The sequence below is a fragment of the Parasteatoda tepidariorum genome, chromosome 6 (genome assembly GCF_043381705.1).
Source record: "Parasteatoda tepidariorum isolate YZ-2023 chromosome 6, CAS_Ptep_4.0, whole genome shotgun sequence".
In the NCBI taxonomy this organism is placed as follows: Eukaryota; Metazoa; Arthropoda; class Arachnida; order Araneae; family Theridiidae; genus Parasteatoda; species Parasteatoda tepidariorum.
In genome coordinates this window covers 69,333,487-69,347,057 of record NC_092209.1, presented here as the reverse complement: position 1 = coordinate 69,347,057, position 13,571 = coordinate 69,333,487, and the positions used below count along the sequence as shown (strand labels likewise).

Below are 13,571 nucleotides of genomic sequence, written 5' to 3'. Positions count from 1 at the left end.
TTTAACCCTTTCGCGCCGACTGTCACAAATACGTGCCAGCGTAAAACCGTATCAATCAGGGTAAAAAGATAAAACTGGTAATCAAAGTAATTCTTTAGCAGCTTATTTGTGGGCGGAGTTATAATTGTTTGATTTATTTAATTCACCATTATTTGTTCAGAATAAAACTATTTAGTTATACTTTGAATTAACATTGATTATATACCTGTACATACCCTCCAACTTATGAGGATTTTGAAAATAATTCTTTCTAGTGGCAGCGAACCAAAGTAGAAATTTTTAAAGCAAATGGATCTCTTATAAAACTTTTATCAGAACTTAAGAATCCAGCCATATGGCCTGCACTTTTATAAGTAATAGTGAACAAGTTACGCTAAAATTAATTTTTTTTAAATATTAAGACATTAATTTTGCTACCAACTGAAAAGAAGATTTCTGAAACTACGGAAATTCCGTAGCAGTTGGAGGGTATGCCTGTATATGATTAAACTAACAATAATTAAAGTAAAATCAAAGTAAGTCTGTCAAATTAGCAACAACTACATTTAAGTTACCGTTTTTTATTTAATTACAACTTGATTCTGATTTTGTACGAATGCTTTTCTGAATCACCCGTCCCCAAGGGGTTAAATAACGCGGCAGACCTAATTGGCCACTTTAAAATTTCCTCCAACATCTAGATCATGTGCTACGTCCCCCAAAAAATACTTTTTGATATGACTTGATAAAGATTTTATAACAAAGACTTAATTGTTTGAATTAAATTATAACATTTTTATTCATAATTTAAATTAGTAATTAAAGCAATATTAAAACTAAAATAGTAATAAAAATTTGTGTTAGTATTTATTTTCAAATCAATCAGCATTTGTTTTGGATAAATGTAGATAATAAATGTAGGAGTGAGGAGACTGATAATTTTTTTTCAAAGGTTCAAAATATGGAAGTCCGCGAATGATAAATTTTTCTTGTAAACTGCCTTTTACATTCTATTCGTATGCTCAGAAAATTTCAAAAGAAATTTCTGGAAGTTTCATTTCTTAAATAAGTCGGACATCTTTGAACTCGAATAAATCCTAAGCTACTGAATTAAATTTCAATTGTATGTATAAAATTACATTCTTTTAAAGAAGCATTTAGGGTTTTACTTCATTTTTTATTTTTATTTTATTAAAAACAGTTTTCTGGTGACTTTTTGAGGGGATTTTGAATAACAAAAAAAAAACGTGCTCTTCTTTCAAAAGCTATTAAACATACTTGCGTTGAGACAAAATTACTTTAACTGTAACTGGCAAAATTGAAGGGGAAGATTGAACCTTGACAGAGATCACGAACCACGAATGGTCTTTCTCACAGATAAACGACCTCTCGTATGAAGCTACGGAAAATCTTAATAAGATCCACCTTTTCTCTGTGGGAATCCTCCATACTCTTTGGAATAATTTTACAATCCTAAATACGGATGACTCAAAATCCAACAATAACATTACGGCTATAAATTTAAAAAAAAAACAACACGTTATGTTTCTCAAATCGATCCCATGAATCCTGCTTTTTTTTTTCTGAGGAAGTTTTAGTTAGTTGACAAGCAATTAAAAAATTTACCACCGAATATCTCTATCATGTAATTTTATCAGACAGCAGATCTGCAATTATAACTCTAATCTCAACAACCCACAAATTTCCTCTTAGTCTTCTTGTTACAGAAAACTATTGTTTCAGCAAGTTCTACAGTAAAATCCCTTTCGATCGCTTGTATCCCGGCTCACGTTGGTGTACTACTCAACGAAACTATAGATAGTCTGACAAAACTAGTAATAGCTGCATCTCCAACCGTTCTCCTTTATCCTGGCCCCGAGGATTTCGAATATTGCTCAAGCTTTTAAACTCGAACCGCCCGCTCAATAGTCATCGAAATACCGTTACGGGTACCCTTTTCCGCACTCGATCAATAGTCTCTCTTAATCAATTCAAAACCTAAAATACGATAGTATCATCTCGCTATTTCGAATTAAAGCAATTCAATTAAATGAGTCTGGAACAAATGTGGTGGTGGACTCACTACTGTGTGACTGACAAATCCCAGAGTCTTTTAACCACACTCAAAAAATTTGCATAATATAGACAATAAACTAGTGAGCTCCAATCGGGATTTTTTTTTAAATTTATTTTTCCTTGCCATCTTCTCTGTTACGACAAACAAGAAAACCTTCGGGAAAAATTAGCGTTCTTTTTAAGCTTAACAAACATATTCTAGTTTTAATTCGGTAAATGAACTCTCCAGTGAATACTCTTTGGATGTTTATGCGAAGTCAATCTGCTTTCCTTTTTTAATCTGTGAAATCGCCTGGAAAAAAGTGAGTTCCTGATAGAGGTTCTACTACTGACGAGGTTTTGTTCTTTTAGATTTTTTGATATCATTGGTATTGGAACACTAAATGTTTTTATTTTTCAACTCAACAAATTTATAACTAGACCATGAATCTACTTTTATTCTGGATCGCTGAATTTCACCCAGTAACTTTAACTATCACAACTTCGTCCTTTTCAAAGCGTGAAGCTTAGATCTTCTTCATCATCATCAACTCAACTTAGAATATAATATTTATTTCCTAAATGTATTTTTTTTATACATAGTTTATCTACCTTACTGACTATTATGAATACGATGAGTGGGTAAAGGCCATGTTTGGCTCCGGTTTCCAGCTCCATTAGATAAGCGAAGTGAAGTAAATCTACTATTTACACGACTTGCTAACATAGAACCAAAATACTCGAAGAATCGGTCAATGGCGCTTTTTACACTATTAAGCCCAAATACACATCATTTCCAACTGAAAGGTTCCCTCTTGGTTTTTCATCTATATAATAAATGTTCATTTTCTTGAAATGAAGTAAAAACGTTGAAAAGAAATATACAGATCCATTTATTTAGTTTTTCGAAGCATTGTAGATAAAGACAAGTTTTTCAAATTAATCCACATTTATGCCCCTCAAAAGATTGATATGTTTATTAAAAATCAGAAGTTTCACTATATGGACACACAGTAAGGATTAAAAAAAGTCGCTAGTTATTTTAATTTTAAATTTTTTTAAAGTTTAATATTATATTATTACGCTAGTTATATCATTATTATATTATTACGTATTTATTTATTGTAGCAAATACCTCCATTTACAAATAAATGCAGCATTATTGCAGAATCAAAACGTTTCGTTTTGCAATAGTCATACTTAAGGCTGTTTCATTGTTACAACTGCTCTTTTATTTTACATTTTTATTTATTATCTTTGATTGTTTTTTTAATATATATAAATGCATTTCTATTGAATTAGTAAAAATGAAATTAATTACTACTTATATAAAGACATGCTACAGAAGTTTTGTAAGAAAAGATAAACTTTATGTAGTCGCATAAAACTAAAGAAACATTTTTTTTCTAAATTACAATTAAAATTAAATGAAAAATATAATTTAATAGAATCACGTATTAAAAAAAAATGCAAAACTAACTTTTCTGTTAGTTGTCATTAATCTTGAATGCAACTAAACATTTTTTGAAAGAATATTTATTTGTAAATTACCTCTCAGCTTGACATTTTTTAAAAAAAATCTTCCAACATGATCATTATTCCAACATAATATAAATATTATGTTAAAACATAATTAAACAATATTATACATGCCTGCCAACTACTGCGCTTTAGGCATAATGTTTTATAGAGTGGTAGATATTTAAAATTTAGCTATCAAAATTTTTGGTAATTTTGTCAACATTTTAACAGCCTCACCACGAGAGGGTTTTAAACTAAGTGGCGTTGCATATGAACTCTTAAATCCTTTATATGCAGTGATGTGGAAAATAAGTTTAAATGAATAAAAAATAATACTTTAAAGCATACATTTAGCTACCACTAAAATAAAATTTTACGAAAAGCTTAAAATTTGCTTTGACTGCCAGNCGTTGACAATTTTAAAAAATGTTGAAATAAGTAGGAAATTTAATGATCATTAAAATTATTAATTATCAAAGGAAAGCAAAGCTAAATATTAACTTTCAAACTTAAATAAAGGCTAATCATTAAAGTAAGCTATGCAATTAAAAGTTATAAAAAAAACTAACAAAAAATTAGCTAACAATTAATAATCAGCAAAAACACTAGTTGACAAGAATTAAAATTAATCAGCAAAAAAACTAGCTATAAAAAACAAGTGAACAATTAATAACTAGCAAAAAACATAAATAACTGTTACTAACTAATAAAAAATTAGTCGAAAGAAATAATTAATCCCTTAATAAATGTGCTTTTGTAGTATTTTATTTCACATTCAAAATTATTATCACAAACTATTTAACACAGTGACACATTCAAAATTATTATCACAAACTATTTAACACAGTGTATTATAGTTAAGTAAATAAATTAATTTTTTTCATTGTGTGCCGTCAAATTTCGAAATCGTTAAAAGTGTGCCGTCACAAAAAAAAGATTGAGAATCACTGCTTTAAAGCATAAACTTAGCTACCACTAAAATAAAATTTTACGAAAAGGTTAAAATTTGCCGTGACTGCCCGCAGTTTATATTGCAAAAATATTCCAGCTAATGTTATTATATAAGGAAATTGACATATTTTATTTTTCGGACGTAAGACCGATAATCATAACATAAATATTCTAACATAATATAAATATTATGTTGAATCATAACATTGCATAAATATTCCAACTAATTAATTATGTTGAATGTTATACATTGCATAAATATTCCAACTAATATTTTTATATTAGCATATGGTCATTACCATTCAATTCATTATTTTGTCATATCTTTATTTTTAGGGCTTAAAACAGATAATTATAACAATATTTGCACAAATTTTGCGTAAAACAACTTCTTTAATCCTTTCGAAGGTCGTGGGACGTATACTTCCCACCACTTTTAATTCAGGTTTCCATTTATTAATAACTTCCGCTTTCTTGCAATGCGTTTGAATAAAATTGGTAACCATTTGTTAGTTTAAAAAAAGTATAAAAGTAATAAAATAAATAATTCCCTATGAAGTTTGTAGCATTTATAACATTTATTTTATAAATAAAGAAAAATAAAAGTCAATAAGTAATATATGGTCGTACGTGATAAATATATTTACCACCAAAAAAATTGCCATTTTATAAACTAAATGAGCTTTTTCTTTCTTATATCAATTACTATTCTTAAAACAATTTCAATTCCAAAAATACTTTCATTTACCCAAATTTAACTTTAAGGAGAAAGAGCATTGTGTTATAAAATAAAAAAATAAGGATTTTGCTTACCATTTCTTTTTACACGATTCTCTATTTCACCACAACTTTGAAAATTCAGCGTTCGAATAGTCATTCTGGACTGAACGAACTAATTCCTAAAGTTTGAGTTAAGTAGAAAAAAAATGAGTCACCTATTTCATTTCCTTTATAAAATGAAAACGCATAAATGGACAAACAAAAGTAATGCAATTTTCCAATCGCCTTTCAAGTTCTTCAATGCCTTACGTGTAATTGAAGCAACAGGTGAAGCAGTAGTTTTTTTCTAATATCTCTTCCAACTTATACTCACATATTGTGGCTGAGAAAATTGAACACGCTTTTCTCTTATGTCTAGTTTGCTCTTAACCTTTTTTTTCTGACAGCATTTCCCGAAACAAGAAGGAAAAAAAAAGGGAAAAAACTAAAAATGGCCTTTTCTATCCGTACCACGTGGGTGAGACATTCATCTTCAGAGTCTGAGCTGCGTAAATTACTTCTCAAGGCGCCATTTCCGTTATCTCTATCTTTTCGAGAAGAATTTATATCTTCGTTCCACTTTCCTCCCCATTTATATGAAGAGAAAAAAAAAGTGATTGAAGTAAAGACAACAGAAAAAAATATTAACAATAAAATTTCTTATGATAGTGAAATATATATTGTGCGGAAAGCAGCTTGCTCCACTTTGTCAAAAAATATTTTCTAGTGGTAACGAAATTTAACTTATTCTTTGTTTAGTATTCTTAATTTTAAGTAAATATTCCACTACTACAAATCAAAAATTTATGGTATCATATGAATTATATAGTATCATATGAATTCCAATTATATTAATTTCCTCGAGCAAAGTGTTCGAACTACTTAACCAGAATCCACACAGACAGCTGACCTCACAGTGTTAAAACAAACTTTACAAGAAATTCATGACGGATGAGATAGGGTCAGCTTCGCGGTCCAGTTTATACTCTTAATTCACAACCAATTAATTAAATTTCAACCAAAAAGCGGAGCAGTTGGCATCCCTTTGAAACTGATAAAGTTTAAATGTTTGCTTTTAATCATATATATTATAAAATTTAAATTGATTATTATTGAATAAATATGAAAAAAAAGTGAGAATGCAAATTTTCAAGTTTTCAAATTTTTTAATTTTTTTAATTTTTAAAATCGAAACATCGATAGTAAAATCAACCCATTAATACCATCATTTCAATGTTCTCATGATGTTATTCGTGCTTCTACTAAAAAGTGGTAGCAATATATTTGTTTGTGGCAAATGGATATTTCTTTTTGTTATCTATCACTTCAGCTTTAAAAATCAAGAACACTGCGATACAATCAAGAATTCAAATGAAAATATAAACCTATTATTAATGCATTATAGTAAAGAAAACTATAGTCTTTCTAATAAAAAAACCTTTGAACAATCATTTTGTCCCGTTTTTGAAGAACATTCCTCATAAACTCATGTAAAGTAACATCGCATTAAATCCATACAGAACCCAAAATGCGTATTTAAGAAAATGAGCTCAATTCGAAATGCGTATTTAAGAGAATGAACACAGCTCGAAATGCGTGTTACCGAAAATGGACATAGTTTGAAAGGGAGTGTTTACATATAACCGTCGTTGAACAGTCCACCCAATTTTGAGCATACGGCTACCAATGTTGGAATCCGTAGTCTTGTAATTTGGAACCCGATTCAGAAGACAAGGGGCATCAAGTATTGGGAGAAATTGCTTCGTGGGAGACTTTATGGTGGAACTAACTCGCATTTGTGTAACATGGAGAGCAAAACCACGAAAACATCCCACAGTCAAATAAACGGCAAGCCCCATGATCTGTCCACCACTGAGGATATTTTACGTCAGCACTGTAGTCAGTGCGAGCCTGGAATGGAATTAGTATAGATCAGCCATACATGGGATTCGAACCCGGGTCACCTCATTGGGAAGCGAATTCTCTATCACATGAGCCACTACGGCTCCGAAAGAAGTGCTGTTGGAAATGGACAGCTCGAAGCGTGAACTTTCAGATGTGGAAAGCTCGAAACGCGTGTTTACGAAAATAAACACAGCAAAATGTTCTCTTTTCATCCCAAATTTAACAACTAAACGAAGAATTACGTGCCGATTTTTTCTTACCAATTTAAACACTAAACATAATCATTACGGGGAAAGTTTCCGGACTTCGTGTGGTCCGGACTTCGTATATGTTACAGATATAGCAACTAAACCAGGAATTACATGCAGAATTTTCTTACCAATTTAAACACTAAACATAATCATTACGGGGGAAGTTTACAGACTTCGGGTGGCTATATATGTTACAGATATAGCAACTAAATCAGGAATTACATGCAGAATTTTCTTACCAATTTAAACACCAAGCATAATCATTACGGGGAAAGTTTACGGGTGGCTATATATGTTACAGATATAGCAACTAAAGTCGGAATTACGAGCAGAATTTTCTCACCAATTTAAACACTAAACATAATCATTACGGGGAAAGTTTACTGGTGGCTATATATGTTACAGATATGGCAACTAAACCCAAAATTACGAGCAGAATTTTCTCACCAATTCAAACACTAAGCATAATCATTGCGGAACAAGTTTACGGACTTCGAGTGGCTAGATATGTTACAGACATTAGCAACCTAGTAAAAACAACTGGTCTCTTAAAAAGTTTTTACATTAATATAATGAACCAAGATATTTAAAAAAAATATTGTAGCATCGGAACAAATGGCATGAATGTATGAAAATATAAAATACATTTCGAAAGATCAACAAAAAAAGACGATTTTTTTTAATACACATTTTAATTACTTACAATAACTTTAAGTTGGACAGGGGACAACAGTGACGATTTAGATATTTAAATAAAGCTGTCTATCATAAAGTTCATGATCTAAACTTTTTAAAGTCTTCAAAATACTTATAAAATTAAAATATTTAGTTTAAATTCAAGTAATGGAAATGGATAACTTCTATTAAAAAAATGAAAGCAAGTAGCGGGATTGGAAACATACATTACGTTGAATCGAAAATATAATTCTTATCAAAAATATTCAGTGAATAATTCATGTATGATTTGATTTCGATAGTAAAATGAAAGTATCGTTTGGCATGTAGCCAAAACATAAGAATGTGCATTGTCACGTTTCCTTTAAATAATTTAAATGAACAAACAAAATAAATGTTTAAAATTTATTCTCATAAAAGCAAATTCATTATGTATTAAAAAAAAACTAGTAAAAGCACATATTTTTTTTAAAATTTTGCTTCTTATTATTACATTTATAAAAAATAATTTATGCTTTCAAATTATTAATCTAAAAGTGATAAAATATTCATTGAATGAATTAAAAAAGAAATTCACGTTCTCTTATATTGTTGATTCTTTTTTGCTTAAAATTCATTTTTTTTTAATACTTTTTTATCATTCAGCCAACCATTTCGTAAACTTTAATTACCGATATCTTTTTGGATACTAATTACTAGTCAAAGCATTTTTTTGTGTATAATTGGCGTAATGAGCTTAAAAATAAAGAATAAAGCAAACCTTTTAAAAATTTTGACATCCTATTTTTTTTTCTTTCGACATTTATAATAAATGAAAAGCTTTCTTGTGATGAAAGAATCTCGAGAAAGAATTATATTTTTCTTATTGCTCATAAATTATTGGTTATGATCCTTACTTAAAGTAAAAAGTGAAAATTATCATTGCTGAAAAGCACTCAAAAAATANAGCATTACTCTGTCTCAAAAAAAAAAAAAAAAAAAAAAAAAAATGAAAAAAAAAAAATGGAAATAAAACACGGCGAAATGCATTGAAAATTCCAGTGCTCAGCAAATGCTTTAATTCAAGCTGCATTTCTACGAACTGTGTATCACGTTATAATTTTTATTTTTATTTAATAATTAATAATTATCTGATTGATTACTCAATAACGTCTCTCTATTCTATTCTCCAACGATTCTCTGACCGATTACTGAACGTTTCTCTGTTCTATTCTCTAACTGATTACTGAATTTTCTATTTTCTAGAATATGTTACGCTTAGTTAAAGGCTCTAAAAAGACAAGCAGAGGTAGCAAATTTTCCTGGCATAGGAAAGTTATACATATTCAACGAGCAATCTTGAATTGTAGTTAAAAATATTTATTCATGGACAAAATATTTTTATATCTTTCAAAAATAGATAATTTAAACCACTTTAGATTATATTTTACGTACAGAATATCTAATTTTTCTCATAATTACGCATCGGTAGTTTAAAACATAATAATATTAAAAAAAATTATATTAATAAAACTACCACTCTTTAATTTCTTCTTTAGGAGGTTATTTAGATAGTTTAACCTCTACTGAACTGAAGACCCCTCATAGCTACCACACTACCTACTGACCTCAAAGAACTCACACAATGCTAATTCAGGATGGATGGGGTAAGGGCTGCTTTGCGGCCCAGGTCATCACCTCCTACATCAGAAAGCCTCCACACGGTTTCTTATAAGTAGTCTGCGCAGATAATTTGAAAATCGAACCACTTGTGCGCATGAACCCAAATTCTATTTTAAAAGTACTTGAGAGAAATTTATCATATATATTTCATACCTGCCAACTTTTAATCCCTTCCATTATCATTTTCCCCAGTGGTATTAAAATGAAATTAAAGCTTCAATTTTAAGCAAACAAATACGTTGCATTTGAGAAAACTTAAGTTGACAACCATGATAGTAACGCATATTGATATATGTGCTTAATTTTTGTAAGAATAGTGGTGAACAAAATCAAGTAAAAATTAAGTTTATAAAAGAAAAAAATAGTATATATTTACTACCACTTTAAATATGAAAATAAAATCTTCCGGAAAATCCGGAAGAGTTGGCAGGTATGATTTGAGAATTGAATCTGCAGTGGTTGACATGTAAGTAAAACAATCCAATAGCATTCATAAATTAAATAAATTTTTAGACATATATTTGCTACCACTTTCTAATTTTTAATAGATTTCAAATTTAATGGTTCTTTCACTAATTGGTTTATCTTCATAGTTGTCTGATTGGACTACCTACAAAAAACTGTGTTCAGACTTTCAGTTATAGGAGGCGTTGCCCAGCTAGCATAACTAGAGAAGAAGACTGATCCAGAAGTTGTTTTAAAGTGGTAGCTAAACTTAAAAAAAAAAAAAACTTACTTTGAAGTAATCATATCTATTAAAAATATTTTTATTTCGTTCATACAGTAGTGTTAAAATTAAATGAAAGAGTACCCACTTCTCTGACACGTAAGGAGTGGTAGGAAGAAGGTGATAATATCTTTCAGTTTATGTTGCGATACGTTTAAGTTGTTTTCAAGACAACGGACAAGTGTAAAATGTATGTACATAAATTTACGCGTTTCTCATAAACTTGTACACTCAGACAGAATAAAAAAAAAACTAAAAATATCATTTTGAAAAAAAATCTTCAACTTCTGAGCAAAAACTAATTTCTGATTCAAAATTACCACACCTAAATTATGAAAGCATTTGTATTTAAGCATTTGTAAAAATGCAACAAAAAATTTGTTCTTCAGCGTTTTCATAAATAATTAATATAAAGTTTGTCTAAGCTACGCTACACTTTAAAATGAACTACGAAATTCTCTGGGGTAATTATGAGCCCAACTCAAAAATCCTGAAAATCTTGAATAAAATCAATAATTAAGCATTTCAAAAAATTTATGTCGTTATAAATTTAAATCATTGATATTTTCACAACATGAAATTCCAAATAAATTACATGCAGCATAATTTAAATTAATAATTGTGTATACGTTTACTTTATTCTCTAATGACATTGCTTATTCTACCAGAAAAAAGTTTTACAAATGAAAGAGATGCCGAGTATAAATTCTAGTTCTAATATTTTTAAATAAAATATCTAAAATTTTTATACATAAATGTAATCGATGATTTCTTGAAACTTCTTGATCTTGGATTTCAGGAAATTTCCGGATCGTGGTTAGGGGAAAATCCGGAATTTTTCCGCAGCACAATCATTTCTGCGCAATGCAGCACCCATAATAATTCTATTTTTCTCAAAGGCACTTTTCCCATTACTATAAAATAACAGCCTGGCAGGTAAATGGTTAAATTATTTAATGGTTAATAATATTGCTAAATACACGTACCAATGTGTCTCAAGAAGATAATAAACTTTTGATATAGACATTTTATAAAAATATTTTACAATATAACAGAAGATAAAGGTTTTATAATAAGTTCTTCTACAGAACGTCAGTAAAATTATCTTTTTAAAATCAATTCTTACCATTTCGTAGACAGTCTTAAGTTCCATGAGTCAACGGCACTTAAAAAATATTTTCAATATTATGAAAGCGATAAACGTCTGCTGTGAGCTAAGACTTATTGCTTTCGCGTTGATTCTATCGCAGTTAACGATAAATTTATCAATCGACGAATAAATGTTTCAGTTGTTTTATTATTCTTGTTGATCGACGATGATGATTGACGATGACGATGAATGCTATGTCAAAGAATCTCAAACTAAAATATATCTTTTATTTTTTTTTTTAGAGTAGGCTTGTGTAAGTCAAAGATATATTTTTATACATAAATTTAAATGTTTGACATTTTGATTGAAACCCTTTTTAGATATTTTTATATTAAAAGATATAACATTTAATGTAATGAGAAAAAAATTGAAATAAAAAAATTTTGTTTTAGTGTTATAAAAAAATTGTAAATTATTTTAGCTAAAATCCACTTTTTGTATTTTCACTGTTAAAGAATATCCTCTTGATTTTTTTTATTAGTAAAATAGAGCATATAACATAACGAGAGAAAAAAAAAGAGGTCAAGAAACTTATTTTTTGTGCAAAAATAAAATCTTGAATTATTTTGGCCAAATACTCGAATTATCGCTTTTTATATTTTCACTGTTAAAAAACTTCTTGATTTTTTTAATTAGTAAAATATGACGCATAACATAACAAGAGAAAAAATGCGGTCAAGAAACTTATTCTTTGTGCTATAATAAAAATCTTGAATTATTTTGGCCAATTATTCGAATTAATTTGGCATTTTTGTTCATTTCATCGACAGTTCTTTTCATCGACAGGACATTTCATCGACTAGGTCATTTCGTCGACAGGCCATTTGGTTGACAGGGTCATTTCGTCGACAAGTCATTTCATCGACAGGGTCATTTCGTCGACAGGGTCATTTCGTCTACAGGTTCATTTCGTCGACAGGCCATTTCGTCGACAGGGTCATTTCGTCGACAAGGTGATTTCGTCGACAGGGTCATTTCATAGACTTGGTAATTTCATCGACAGGGTAATTTCGTCGACAGGGTCATACGCAACTCTGAAACTATTTTAGAGATTTAGTCTGAATATTTTATTATTAATTAGAAAAATGCTATTATTTAATTTTTATACTGAAGTAAAAATCTTTATTGCATTTCCAATTGCACTATAAGAAGTTCGCTTTTTAAATTAATTGATAGCTAGTTGAGAAGCGTTTAATTGAGTATGTTCAAATCTACTGTATCAAATGATGTTTCAAAATGGTTGATGTATCAAAATCTTGTTCAAGCGGTTATAATATCAAACATCAATTTTCGTATTTATACGTGATTTTAAAATAAGACACAGGGATTCGCATTCAAGCAATCTAAAAATTATACACCGTTATTCGTATTTGCGCGATCTAAAAATTACATAATGTAGTTCGCACTTACCCGATCTAAAAAGTATGAATCGTGATTTGTATTTACGTGATTTAAAAATTCTATGACGCATTTTTTTTTTCATTTTTAAAATCGAATATCGAGTTTTGTATTCGTGATTTCAAAATCCATTATCGTGATTCATATTCACACGATTGTAAAATCCAAGATCGATATTTGTATTCACGCGATTTCAAAATCCAAGATCGCTATTGTATTCACGCGATCTTAAAATCATTTATCGCAATTCTTGTAAGAAGTAAGTTTTTTTTAATTAGTCACTATAAATGTGATAGTTTTTCTATCGACAATTATTAGTTTATATAGGCATATTCAAAACTTACATTCTGTGCTTGCAAGGAAAAATGTGACACAGGCAGGTAAAGAAAGAAAGAATAGGATTTGTCAAAAGATGTTTGAAGATGGGCTAACGACAAAATTAAACACCAATCTGTTTCTCCTCATTCACGAGCTGCAATTACGAGAAACTAGACCTTGTTAAAGGATTTTTTTTTGCTTGTTTTGTAAAACATGAAGC

At 29.3% G+C, this 13,571-nt stretch overlaps 1 protein-coding gene across 4 annotated transcripts in view; it reads right to left on the bottom strand.

The window, feature by feature from the left end:
- The window catches only part of LOC107452230 (sialin), a 68,085-nt gene that overhangs the window by 35,756 nt on the left and 18,758 nt on the right, over positions 1–13,571 (bottom strand). The window contains exon 1 of one of the 4 annotated variants that reach the window (XM_016068573.4): positions 11,612–11,767. The exons of the other annotated variants lie outside the window; for them this stretch is intronic. The gene's annotated coding sequence lies outside the window, so the exon portion shown is untranslated. Of the gene's footprint in view, positions 1–11,611; positions 11,768–13,571 lie in introns of those variants that run through there. 4 annotated transcript variants of the gene reach the window in all.